Source organism: Diadema antillarum, unplaced genomic scaffold (assembly GCF_040938485.1).
Source record: "Diadema antillarum isolate AM-2024a unplaced genomic scaffold, OU_Dant_1.0 seq00002450_RagTag, whole genome shotgun sequence".
Lineage (NCBI taxonomy): Eukaryota > Metazoa > Echinodermata > Echinoidea > Diadematoida > Diadematidae > Diadema > Diadema antillarum.
The window spans coordinates 63,576-76,656 of NW_027273057.1; the positions used below are offsets into that span (position 1 = coordinate 63,576).

Here is a 13,081-nt window from a genome sequence, read left to right on the forward strand (position 1 = left end):
ATCGTTGACCATGGCTGAGCAGGGCCTTAGTAACATTGAAAGCCTCAATATTCTATAGACTGTACAAATTAATTACAGGGTCCAGTGCCATTCAAGGGCAGAATAGATGAAATATTGCTTGTAAAATGGATTAAAATCTCTCTCTCTCTGGTGCTCGCTACTGTACTGTGTGTATAATGCTGTGTGCCGTTTACTGTGGTGTGTGTGTTTGTGTGTATGCTGGTAATTACTCTGGCATCCCACCCCATGGACTATTGTTGTATACAGTAGTTGGTCTTCTAGTCCATTCTGCTGCTTGAGGTTCCTGTGTGCTGCTGAATATGACAGTGATGGAAATTGATTAATGAGAGGATTACATGCCGTTTCGTTCGTGTGTCAATCAGGATAGTGCAAACAAGTAATAAAGTATGAAGGTTGCTTGTGGGTCCTACCCTAATAGAGATTCAGCTAAATTTATGCATGATTCTTGCTACATAACATAACATTATCTTTCTCAATCGGGCACACTAGGCCCATACGTTTTCACTTCACATGTTGCATGTGAAGCACCTGTTCAATGTACCTGTTTTTGGAGCTGAGCAAATAGTCAGTTTTAGTGCTTTCCCTTGTATCACCACTTCTCTGTGTATTCACGAGGTCTGTATGTTTGCTTTTATTTTCTCAAACACATAGACTCTGGGCATGACTTCCATGACATCCCCTCGCCAAACAAGTCTGCCATGTCGGCGGGCACCTCACCGATCTCACCCATCCCCTTCAAGCCCACCCTGGCCCGGTCTGCTGGCCGGAGGGGCCAGCAGCGGGCGCCCCTTGTCCCCCTCGAGAAGACCAGTCCTCGGGATGAGTATGACGATGACTGGGACTCCTATCCAAATAGCTACAGATCCAACTGGCCCGAAGAAGAAACGATGCCAGATGTAAGTCCTATTACCACAAATCCCAACAGTTATTTTGTTTTTTGCAAAGTCAAGTTCATGCAAACCTGCTGTAATTTCGCATCCGCGACAGAGATATTTTTGCCAAAAGAAATCACTTTTGATAAACAGAGGGATGTGCGTGGCAAGGTCAAGGTTTGGGAAGCAACAGAAAATTAAAGCTGTTATCAACTTTATCATTTGCCTATGTTGTGTGATATATTTATCAAGATTGTAATGCAATGACTGCTTTGCTTTATCTACCGCCTGATTACCTGTGTAGTATCAAAGGTTGCTGCTGTTGTCCATCCCAAATATTTGCAGTCAGAATGTCTGTATTACTGTGAAAGTTGATTTCAAGTTAGTTAAGAGAGCAATGCTGAAAGACCACTCTTTTCTGTCCTTCCATCCTGTCCTGCCTGAACCACTGTCGCAATCATGCCACCTTCATTTCCATGATGGTGCCGGCCTGTGGCAATGATGAGGTTAAGACTGTCGTCTGACAAATCACTTCCTCTGTATCGATCTGCAGATGTCATCTCTGCAAAACATCAGGGGCAGTGCGGCCAAGAAGAGGGCTGCGAAGATGGCCCGCGATCAGGAGCGTTCCTCGGGCGCTGGGAGCAATCGTGGAGGGTACAGGAGCCCATATTCCCCTCCCCATGACCTGGAGGAGAGCGGGATCTTCAGCCTCCAGTCCACCGGTAGGATGGATGTGGAGGAAGGGGCGGAGAAGGGACAGATTACCTACATCAAGAGACAGAGGTGAGAAATGTGGAGTTGTTGTACAGTGCAGCATCCGTCTTCCCCCCCCCCCCCCCCCCCCCCCCGCTTCAATACTGTAATTTGTGACAGTGAATTATGTATCGTGGTGACAATTTGTATAGGGTGTGTAACATGGCAAGATGCAAGTGAAGTGAATTTTTGTCATACATGTGTTGCTTCTGCATCTGCGTTATTGTAATATGACACTTTCCCACTTCAGCACAGTTGCAAAGAAGGAAACCTGCAAAGCAGTCACATGATGGCGTCCTTGTGACCTAAGCATCCCCTGATAGCTAGATATCAGTAGATAGCTCGGAAAATGAGAGGCTGTGATTTTGCTGATGAAAAGAATGTAGGAGTCAGATGATGGATGATTTACAGGGGGTAATGAATAGGGCCTCATGAAAGCACTCTTCATCTTTCTGATGTGTTCTATTTTAATGATCAAGTATGGATAGCCACTCAAGTATGGATAGCCAGAGGTGTGGAGAATCAATAAGCCTGGGGAATGGTGAAACATCAAGGATGGGGGGGGGGGGGGGGACATAGCTCACGAGGAATCATTCTACAGTGCTCCCATGAAATAAAGAGAATGTATGATTTCTAGAAGGCAAAACATTTTACTGTTCATTTGTTTGCCCTACAGTGAGATTTGTGTAGAAATGCTCATAAATAGAGTAGTGTCATCCACATTCCCTTTTTGTAGATGTTTGTGGAAGGTATTTGATTGCACTGCTGAGCTCCACTTTGGTAATTGTCCACGCTGTGCCAGCAGTTTCTTTTTTCTTTTTTCCCCCAAGTGTCTCCTTTGCGTGGCATCTGCTTGTCGTAACTTTTCGTTAATTTGTACTGCAATTCATGTTTTGTATATATATATGTAACGAGCTGAAAATAGGGGGCTTCCGAATAGGATGGGTATTATAAAGAAAATAATAAAAATTTAGAAGGTCAGGAAGAAGATAGGGCAAAGCACAGGGTGAAGGAGTAAAGAGAATAAAAGGGAAGGGAATAAGGTTCAGACAGCGGGCTTAGGGCATGGTAGGACATTGTAGGGAATCAGACAAAGGGAATAAAGAAGAAGGACATTTGATAGACATCAGGTGATTTTTAAGGGAATAAAGAAATAGATAGGACCGGCAGGATGTTAGGAGTAGATGTTTGACGAGGAGTTGAGCTGTTTAACGGGAATATTTTGGTAGTGCGAGTTAAATTGGGAATCCTACTGGAGGAGTAAGTTAAAGGGCTCGTAGCGAAGCTAGGTTTTGTTTTATAAATATTAGGAGGAAGGGAGAGTGTCAGGTTGGGTTCGAAACGCAGGTAGGTTACGCAGGTGAGAGGAGAGGGTCAAGTTGGGGACAGGTAAGCGGATTGGTCGAAATAGGGGTGTCAATAATTCAGGTGTGGGAAATTAATTAAAATGATTGGATAATGGAATTGTAGGAGGGATTTAAGGGTTAGTTTAAAAGGGCATGCATTGTAGGGAGGAGACAGATTTTTCAGAATTTTAGATTTTCAGGAGAATTTTGCACATTTCGAGATAGATTTCTGCAGACATTTCAAGACAATTTCCGGCACCCACTTTTGGGGGAAATGCCGCCCAGATTTTTGCGCACATTTTGGGAGAGACTTCTGCGAGCAAATTCTTGCGAGAACTTTTGCCCGGCTCGAGAGAGAACTCTGTTAGATATTTAAGTTTAGCAAAGATGAAGTCCTCAGAGCAGCAGATTTGAAGATGTAGCCCGTTGGCATAATTTCCTTCTGAACGTTTGTGGGGAAAGACCGAGTTTGGCAACACACGGGTGGACTGAATTGAATTACAGTGGGGTGTCGTCCTGAACAATGATTGATTTCTGCCAGATTATTTATTAATATGAAGTGCCGTGGGCCGACTTTAATTTCTGATGTGGGGAACGGCTTGCAATTCCGAATGACAATATAATTAGCGGAACAATCGGAATCTGATTCGAATGGGAACGCCTGTCCGTACCACTGTCCGACGAGTTGCCGTGTAAAAAGTGATTGTGAATTGTGCACAACCCCCACCCCTGATGCCCACTAATATCCCGATGAGGCCGAGGAGCAAGTGAAGCGAAGCCCAGACAGCCAGATCGACGCAGCCGCATACTAGCCGTCAGGGAGATGCTGCGACGAGCCGCCGGTGCGACGGAAGCGGTACGGGTCGAAGGCGACGAAGGCAGCCATCAGCAGAGTTACATGTAGCGCCAGCGAAAAGGACTGAGCGAAGGAAGGACTTCCGTAAATGACTGCAGTAATCCACGGACAATTTCCCCTCCCAATTAACCCCCCCCCCTTTTGCACTTGCACCCGAAGCTGTATGTAAGTACAATAACCGAGATGAGATTGTAATGCGCATGCCCAGTTAAATTGTGTAATAGTGTTTGAATCGCCAGTGTCAGGTAATCATTGATAGAAATTGATTGAACAAGAGGAGATTTTCCCCTTGAATAAAAGGCAATTAATTTTATGAATTTGATGTAACGTTTTCTTAATTTTTGTCCGTAAATTAATTTAATGAATTGCTGATGATGTGGCAGGTGTGTCTATTTATAAGAGTGCACTAACCAAATCCCCTCGCGTCTTACAGACCGGGCGCGAGCCCAGCCATCCCCTGCCGCTGGTAGCCCCAGCCCAGGGCGGTGAGCTGGGTCGGGAGTAGAGAGTATAGACAGAACTCACTCCCTTTTTGCCGCGTTTATCAGCACGATGTTTTGAATAAATTTTAATTAATTATAAATAATGCAAAATGATGCATTAGAAAAAAAATCTCCTCTTGGTCTAATAGTAGTTGGTAATTTGTTTATTGTTGAGAATTGCGATGTTGAAGTGATTGTTCAATTTCAGCTTATATGTTGGGAGGCTGATTATCAGTGAGTATTGTACAGTGGTTAGGATAGCTAAAGCGAACTTTAGGAGGCACAGCAGGTAGGGTTATAATCAAACATTTTTCTATTACAGTGAGATTGGTTGATGCTTTAACCATGGATACTGAAGTTTGTATGGATTTTTTTGTCAAACATTGGTGGCTAATGATGTTTTCCGCGATAACCTTGTTGGTGTCGTTGATCGTTTTGCTCGTTGTCGCGTGGATTTATATGCCGTAATAGGGTTTTAGTATTCATTCATTTTGTGGTATAAATTGTTTTTAGTGGATACCGTCTATTAGATTTCGTGATTTGTTTTGCGTGTTCCAGTTTTTTTTTTTTTGGCACAAAATTCGCATTGATTTGTTGATATTTTTTTTGCATGGACGAGAGCAGCAGGGGAATCTCCATACCCTGGGGAGATATCCGGAAGCTAGCTGCGAATTCGGGGTATTTCGCCTCTATCCGAGAACGAGGGTGGGGTCATAAGCTGATCCACTTATTGATATTACCGGAAGAGATTCGCAGGCCCCGAGACGCCTTTAGGGTTTTCTATAGGTATTCTCTGCGCCTGCCCTTGACCCGATCCCAGACAAACATACCAATTGAAGATTTCATTTATCTTTGCGGGTACTTGCAAGTCCCGCAGGGTATCCTCCGACATATAGTCACACGCTTTTACATAAGACCAAGCCGCAGCGTGGAAGCGCTGAGCGATGCGCTGCACTATTGCGCCACTTTGGAATATCATGACTTTGTTTCATTTTACTTGACCTTGCTGGGGATCCCAATCTGTATCCCTTTGCTGACCCAGCCGGCGACTCGCGAATACGCCCAGTGTGTCATGAAATGCGTTCTGGCAGCTTTACAAGAAAATTACCCGCGCCATCGCACCGCACACCTCTTCCCGCCGATCACCTGCCCCAGTGCTCTATTTTGCCTGAGTCCGGGTCATAATTATGTAAGACAACGGATCAAGTTGTTTTGTTGTACACCTAGGGCGACTAGGCGCTGTTGGTGCTTGGTATAAGCACATGGGATTATGCAGTAGTGGATAAATGGTATCATAGTAGGCCTATTATATTATGTTTTTGTTCATGTGGTTAATTTTGATATGTGTGTAATTTGAGTTACAGTTGTATTCAGATTATTAGAGGTTGTGGATTGATTTTTTTTTGTTGCTTTGTTGTTACATTAGGACTTAATTCCGATATCATGGCTTCATTGGCAGGAGATTGTTTGGTTTTAGTCCAAAACTTGAAACCGGATACGAAAGACGAGGAATTGAGGAAGTTTTTTGAGGGTGTGGGCTTTTTGACATATATAAAACTAGGGAGGGACTCCCTTACCGGTGAGCCCACTGGCACAGCTTACTGTGGCTTCAAGACAGCTGAGGAGGCAGCTAAGGCTAGAGAATTGAATGAAACGACACTTTTGGGGAGGAAAATTGGGGTAGCATGCATGCCTCGCACTTGCCTTTCTTTAAACATTTCGGAACCCAGGGTCCCTGAACAAAAACCACAAGTTGTGGTGCAAAACCCCTACAAATTGTCCTTTTTTAGTGGGGATCCAAAGCCGAAGGGGGGCGAAGTTTCGTTCGAATTGTGGAAATACGAGGTGGAATGCCTCGAGCAGGACGAAACGTGCCCCCCTGACGCCCTCAATAGGTTGGTCAGACGGTCGTTGAGGGGGGAGGCGGGACAAATGGTCCTTAACATGCCTCCCGATACGACGGTCTCCGGCATTGTTTCAAAGCTGGAAGGTTTTTATGGGACCCTGGAGAGTGGGGCGATGCTCCTACACCAATTGCACTGCACTAGACAACTCCAGGGGGAGGCGCTAGCAGCTTACAGCGCGCGTCTCCAGCTGTTGATAGACCGCGCGGAAAAGAGGGGAGGGATCCCCTCCTCCTCCAAAGATGAGACACTGCGAATAGTGTTTTGGAGGGGGCTGATGGACGAAACCGTGAAGCAAGCGATCCGGCATCGGTATGAGGTCGCGACGAGCTTTGACGAGTTAGTAAAAATAGCGCGCGCGATGGAACAGGAGGCGGCGGAAGCGCGCGAGTTCCGAGGTAGTGGACCGTCGCGGCCTCGCGCGCAACACCAGCCGGCTAGCGCGCAAGCGAGCGCTGCCCCCAAGGAGCTAGTAGCAGGGCTAGAAGAAATTAGGGATAGATTACAAAAGTTAGAACAGGGAGGGATGAATCATATTACTAATCAAGCTAGACCTAGGCAGGGAGGGGCATGCTACCGCTGCGGCATGGTAGGTCATTTTGCGAGGGAGTGTACCCTCCCTCCGGTACCTCGCGGCCCACCCTATATGGCTGCACATCCCCCTGCCCCTTATCGCCCACCGCCCCCTCAGCATGCCCCGCCACCCATGCCCCCGCCCCATGCACAGCCGTTAAACGGACAGGACCCGCGTCCGTGGGGCAGGCCGTGGGTCAGGAAATAAGTAGCCAGATTCCTCGTAGTAGCAGCGAAGAAGCCACGGTTGTTGACAGGTTAATAGGAGGGGCGAATGAGGGCATTGCAAGAATAGGGGGGAAGACGTGTCGATGTTTATTAGATACGGGCTCACAGGTCAGTACTTTGTCAGAGGGGTTTTATAGACGTTATTTATCGAGGTTCCCCCTACACCAGATCGACAATTTGATAAGGGTCGAGGCGGCAAATGGGAATGCCGTCCCTTATTTTGGCTATATTGAAGTAGACATTTCATTTGACGGGGCCCTCCCCCAGGCAGGGAAAACCCCAGTAAGTAGTTTGATTTTGATTGTCCCCGAGACCCCGTACAACAAAACCGTCCCCATGTGTGTAGGTGTCAATGTAATACGCGAATGTGTTAGATTAGGGAGGGAGACCGTAGGACCCCGTTTTCTCGAAGAGTCTGGGACTATGGAGGGCGTGACTGCCGCCTGGAAGCTAGTCTACGCGGCCGTCAGCGGCCCAAACTCCCCGAACGCTAAGGGCAATTTAGGTGTAGCTCGAAATGCCAGTCGAAAAGCGGTCCCCGTCCCGGCCCAAAAGGCCATTGTCGTGTCCGCTAAGATTAAGTTACGTCCATCCCCAGTCCAGTATGATGTGGTGTTTGAGCCGAAATTTCACAACCTCCCGTCAGGGTTAGTTGTCGAGTCAGGCTTAGTGACAGTTAGTGAAGAGGTGCAAAAAGAGCAGAGTATCCCAGTTGTAGTTCAAAACCCGACAGACAGCACATTGTGGATTCCCCGACATGCCAAATTGGGGGAGGTATATTTGTGTGAGGAACTCACTACTGTACAGTCCCAAGAGCAGGTAATTGAGAGTCCCCCATCCCAGGCCGAGATAGTTGCCTCCCAGTTAGATTTTTCGGAGTCTAGCGCCCCGGAAGCAGCTATCGACCGCATTAAACAGTTAGTAGGACAATACAGTGGTGCGTTTAGCACCTCAGAGACGGACATAGGCCATAGTAAAATCGTGGAACACAAAATCCCCTTGGTAGACCCCACCCCCATAAACGAGAGATATAGGCGAATTCCTCCCGGTCAGTACGAGGAGGTGCGGAAGCATTTACAAGAAATGCAGGACGCAGGCGTAATTCGCGAATCTTATTCCCCATACGCAAGCCCAGTAGTGTTAGTACGCAAGAAAGACGGGTCCATGCGCTTTTGCATAGATTTTAGGAAACTCAATCAACGTACAGTTAGGGATTCCTATGCCCTGCCGCGGGTGGACGAGGTGCTGCAGATGATGGGGGGTGCCCGGTGGTTTAGCTCCCTTGACCTGAAGGCGGGATACTGGCAGATCGAAATAGCGGAGGAGGATAAATCCAAGACTGCCTTCGTTCTGCCACCCCCTTTTGGTCATTGGGAGTGTAACCGGATGCCCTTCGGACTCTGCAATGCCCCGTCGACCTTCCAAAGGGCTATGGAGAGGTGTTTAGGTGAGTTAAATCACACGTGCTGCGTTGTATACCTTGACGACATCATAGTTTTTGGTAGCACCTTAGAAGAACACACCGAGCGCTTGGGCAAGGTCATTGACCGATTGGCCACCCATGGGTTCAAGCTGAAGCCCTCCAAATGTCACTTACTACAGTCGAAGGTTAGTTATTTGGGCCACGTGATTTCGGAGGAGGGCATAGCAACGGACCCTGGGAAAACGGCCGCCATCGATCAATGGCCTACCCCCACAAACGAACGCGAGCTGCGAGCTTTTTTAGGTTTGGCCGGCTATTATCGAAAGTTCGTGCCGAACTTTGCCCGCGTAGCGCGCCCATTGTACGAATTATTAGGGGGGACAGGGGGGAAGAAGGGAAAGAAGAGCATGAAACCACCCCCACCATGGACCTGGGGGGCACGGCAAGCGGAAGCGTTTCAAACATTAAAGGCCAAATTAACTTCTGCCCCAGTGTTACAGTACCCGGATTTTTCCCAGCCTTTTATTTTGCACACGGACGCGAGTAGGACCGGTTTAGGTGCCGCGTTATATCAGAAGGACAATCAAGGGAGGGAGCGCGTTATTGCGTACGGTAGCCGCGCAGTTAACAAGGGAGAGCGCAATTACCCCGCCCATAAGCTAGAGTTTTTAGCCCTTAAGTGGGCCGTTACGGAGAAGTTCCACGATTTTCTCTATGGTAACGAGACCCATGTGTACACCGACAACAACCCCCTGACCTATGTGTTGACCACTGCAAAGTTGGACGCGACCGGACACCGATGGTTGGCTGCTTTGGCAAATTATCAGTTGACCTTGACTTACAGAACAGGTAGGACTAACATCGACGCTGACATTTTGTCAAGGAACCCCCACCCCCAGACAGAGTCCCATAGTAAGGAGACAGAGGGTGATGTGGCACCCACAGTAGTTCACTCGGTAATCACCGCCGTGGCCCAGGGGCTAGGAGAAGCCCGAGAAACAGGTACCCCCTTAGTGGAAGTAGTAGGACATGACGGACTGGTACACGCCCCACCCCCCTCCCCAGATACGAATGACGCTGACCCCTTAGGTGGCCCCCTTGATTGGTGCGAGGAACAGCGGACCGACCCCCACATAAGTAGAGTAATTGATTTGAAATCGAGTGATAGGTTACCCCCAAGGAGGGAATTAAAGCGGGAAAGTCCCGAGGTACAATGTTTAATGAGAGAATGGGATAAATTAGAATTACGGGAGGGAGTACTCTATAGGAGAAGACTGGTAGATGGAAGCACCCAATATCAGCTGGTATTGCCTGCAAGCCGACGGGAGTTTGTCTTAGATCTATTACATTCCAAACATGGTCATTTCGGTGTTGAGAAGACACTGGATTTAGTCCGAAGTAGATTTTATTGGGTTCACATGGGGCAGGATGTGAAGCATTTTGTAGGAACATGTGAGCGGTGCGTGCGCAGGAAGGGCGCGCCGGCAGCGCAAAACACAGCCCCTTTGGTGAACATTAGAACCACACGCCCAATGGAATTAGTTTGTATGGATTTCCTTACTGTGGAAGAGGGTCAGGGCAGTTGCGGAAATATTTTGGTAATAACCGATCATTTCACTCGGTATGCCGTCGCCGTCCCGACTAAGAACCAAACAGCTACCACTACAGCAAAAGCACTGTATGAGCACTTTTTTCTCCCCTACGGTTTCCCCGAGCGGTTACATTCTGACCAAGGTCGCAATTTCGAATCCCAGACAATTAATGAATTATGTAAGTTGGTCGGTGTAAAGAAAACTAGGACAACCCCCTATCACCCCCAGGGAAATGGCGCCTGCGAGCGCATGAACAGAACGCTGTTGGGAATGCTCGGCACTTTGCCTGAAGAGCAGAAGCGGAATTGGAAAGCGCATGTGTCAACTCTCGTCCATGCATATAATTCTACCAAGCACGGGTCCACTGGACACTCCCCATTTTTCTTAATGTTTGGACGCCATCCAAGATTACCGGTAGATGCTTTGTTAGGAGCTAGGGAAGGAGAGGAGTTTATCTCCTCCGATGAGTACGTGGCGTGCCTCCGAGAAAGACTGGAACATGCTTACAAACTTGCGGTGGAAACCGATCAGTTAGTCCAAGATAAGAATAAGAAAAGGTACGACGCCAACACTAGGGAGAATAAACTTGAAGTTGGGGATAGGGTATTAGTGCGTAACGTAGGGTTAAAGGGAAGACAGAAAATAGCCGATAGGTGGGGTAGGGATGTGCATATTGTAGTGGGGCAGCCCAACGTAGATATACCGGTGTATCAAGTAAGATCAGAAACGGGGGGAAAGAGGATGCAAATGCTCCATAGAAATTTATTAATGCTTTGTAATTTTATTCCTATTAAGGTGACCCGGGCCGTTGGCCCCAAGCGAAAACAAAATGTCAGCTCCCCTCCCCCAAGTGAAATTGAAGTAGTAGAGGATGAAACCCAGGATGTAGGGCGGGGTGAGGCCGTCGCTTGGCGTGTAGAGCCGAATGTCGCCGATGAAATTAATCAAATAATTGACAATGAGTCGCAGGATAATGTTAGGGAGTTGGACCCATCCATTGATAATGTAACAACAGAGGCTAGGGAAGGAGATAGTAATGATAGGGAAGAATGTATTGAATTGGAAGAGGTAGTAGATACCAAACCGTGTAACGAAGAAATTGAGGAACAAGTTGAAGCCCCAGGGGACGTGCCTGCCCCTCGGGACGAGCCAGAAGCCGCCTCGTTAGAGGAAGATCCTCCTTTGAGGAGATCACAAAGGTGCTCCCGCGCTCCCGAGAGGTTGGCGTATTCCCAAGTACAAAGAGGTATTGTACAGCCAGTTGTGGAGACCTTAAGTAGGTCCACTATTGTTCATGTCTTGTGTATAGTTTTGTTAGTGAAGTGTATTTTTGCTTTCTTATCTGTAACAGAAAGTATTGTTGTATTGGTTTTAGTGTTGCTTTGTAATGATAATGTGAGAAGAGTTGCAAAGCGCTATATTGCAGAGTGTTTACGTTTCATTATGCTCCAATTGGAGGAAGATGCGGAGTCTCCACATAGGGGACGCCCTAGTTCAGAATAAGCAGATTTGTGATTTTCATAAATCAATACAGTAATTTCAAAATAGGCGAATGGCCCAAATTCAGCCTGCTGGCTTTGCTGTTTTATGCTTTGTGTTTTATAATGTAATGTTTAGATGATGTTGTGTTTTGTGTTACGGAGCGGTCGGTTGATGTGCTATCTCTTTTAATCGATTTAGTAATCAAGCTGACGGAGTTGGAAGTAGGGATATATTTTTTTTGTACCTTTGCAAGGACTAAGGAGATTTGTGCTGACAAGTCAATGTGGCAATTCTGAATAGGAAATTGGCCAATTTTAGCCTACCAGTTTGCTGCCCTTACGTTCGCATAGGGAATATTGTTAATTTGTTAATGGATATGTGCCTTAGGGGCGGTCACCGATGTTCCATATCACATAATCGATTGGTCATCGAGTTGACGGTGTAGTGAAGGAGGATAGTTTTTTTTGTAATGAAGCAACAATTAAGGAGATGTGCTTCGGAAAATTGATGTGATGTTATTATATAGGAAGGAGGGCCAGAATTTAGCCTACCCATTCATCGTTTTGGTTGACGTTATTTAATGTTGTGAATGATATTACGATGATTATATGCTTATTTGATTGTATTCGCGAGCATCAACCAGTGCATGTAAATAGTCGTAGCGGTAAGAAATTCGGAAAATGCTTTGGTTAAGCATGTGGTTGCCTCTTTATGGGAGGTTTCGTTAGCTAGAACGCTGTGCCTCCGTTTGAATAGTGTATAATGTCATGAGTATTCAGCTTAGCAGTCATTGTGTTGTTGAAATTTATGTGGCATGTGGTTAGGGTTTGATGTTATGCATATATGTTGTAAATATTTTCGCGGACAGTGGCTGGCGACATGACAGTGTTGGTTCCCCACAGGCATTCCTGGTTAAAGGGTAGGGAAAGCAAGACCGGGCTGATGGGAAATGATGAGGACATCATTTTGTGAACAGGGGGGAAGATGTAACGAGCTGAAAATAGGGGGCTTCCGAATAGGATGGGTATTATAAAGAAAATAATAAAAATTTAGAAGGTCAGGAAGAAGATAGGGCAAAGCACAGGGTGAAGGAGTAAAGAGAATAAAAGGGAAGGGAATAAGGTTCAGACAGCGGGCTTAGGGCATGGTAGGACATTGTAGGGAATCAGACAAAGGGAATAAAGAAGAAGGACATTTGATAGACATCAGGTGATTTTTAAGGGAATAAAGAAATAGATAGGACCGGCAGGATGTTAGGAGTAGATGTTTGACGAGGAGTTGAGCTGTTTAACGAGAATATTGTGGTAGTGCGAGTTAAATTGGGAATCCTACTGGAGGAGTAAGTTAAAGGGCTCGTAGCGAAGCTAGGTTTTGTTTTATAAATATTAGGAGGAAGGGAGAGTGTCAGGTTGGGTTCGAAACGCAGGTAGGTTACGCAGGTGAGAGGAGAGGGTCAAGTTGGGGACAGGTAAGCGGATTGGTCGAAATAGGGGTGTCAATAATTCAGGTGTGGGAAATTAATTAAAATGATTGGATAATGGAATTG

At 46.7% G+C, this 13,081-nt stretch overlaps 1 pseudogene; it reads left to right on the top strand.

The window, feature by feature from the left end:
* LOC139714816 (TOG array regulator of axonemal microtubules protein 1-like) overlaps positions 1 to 13,081 on the top strand; it is an 86,459-nt pseudogene that overhangs the window by 40,675 nt on the left and 32,703 nt on the right.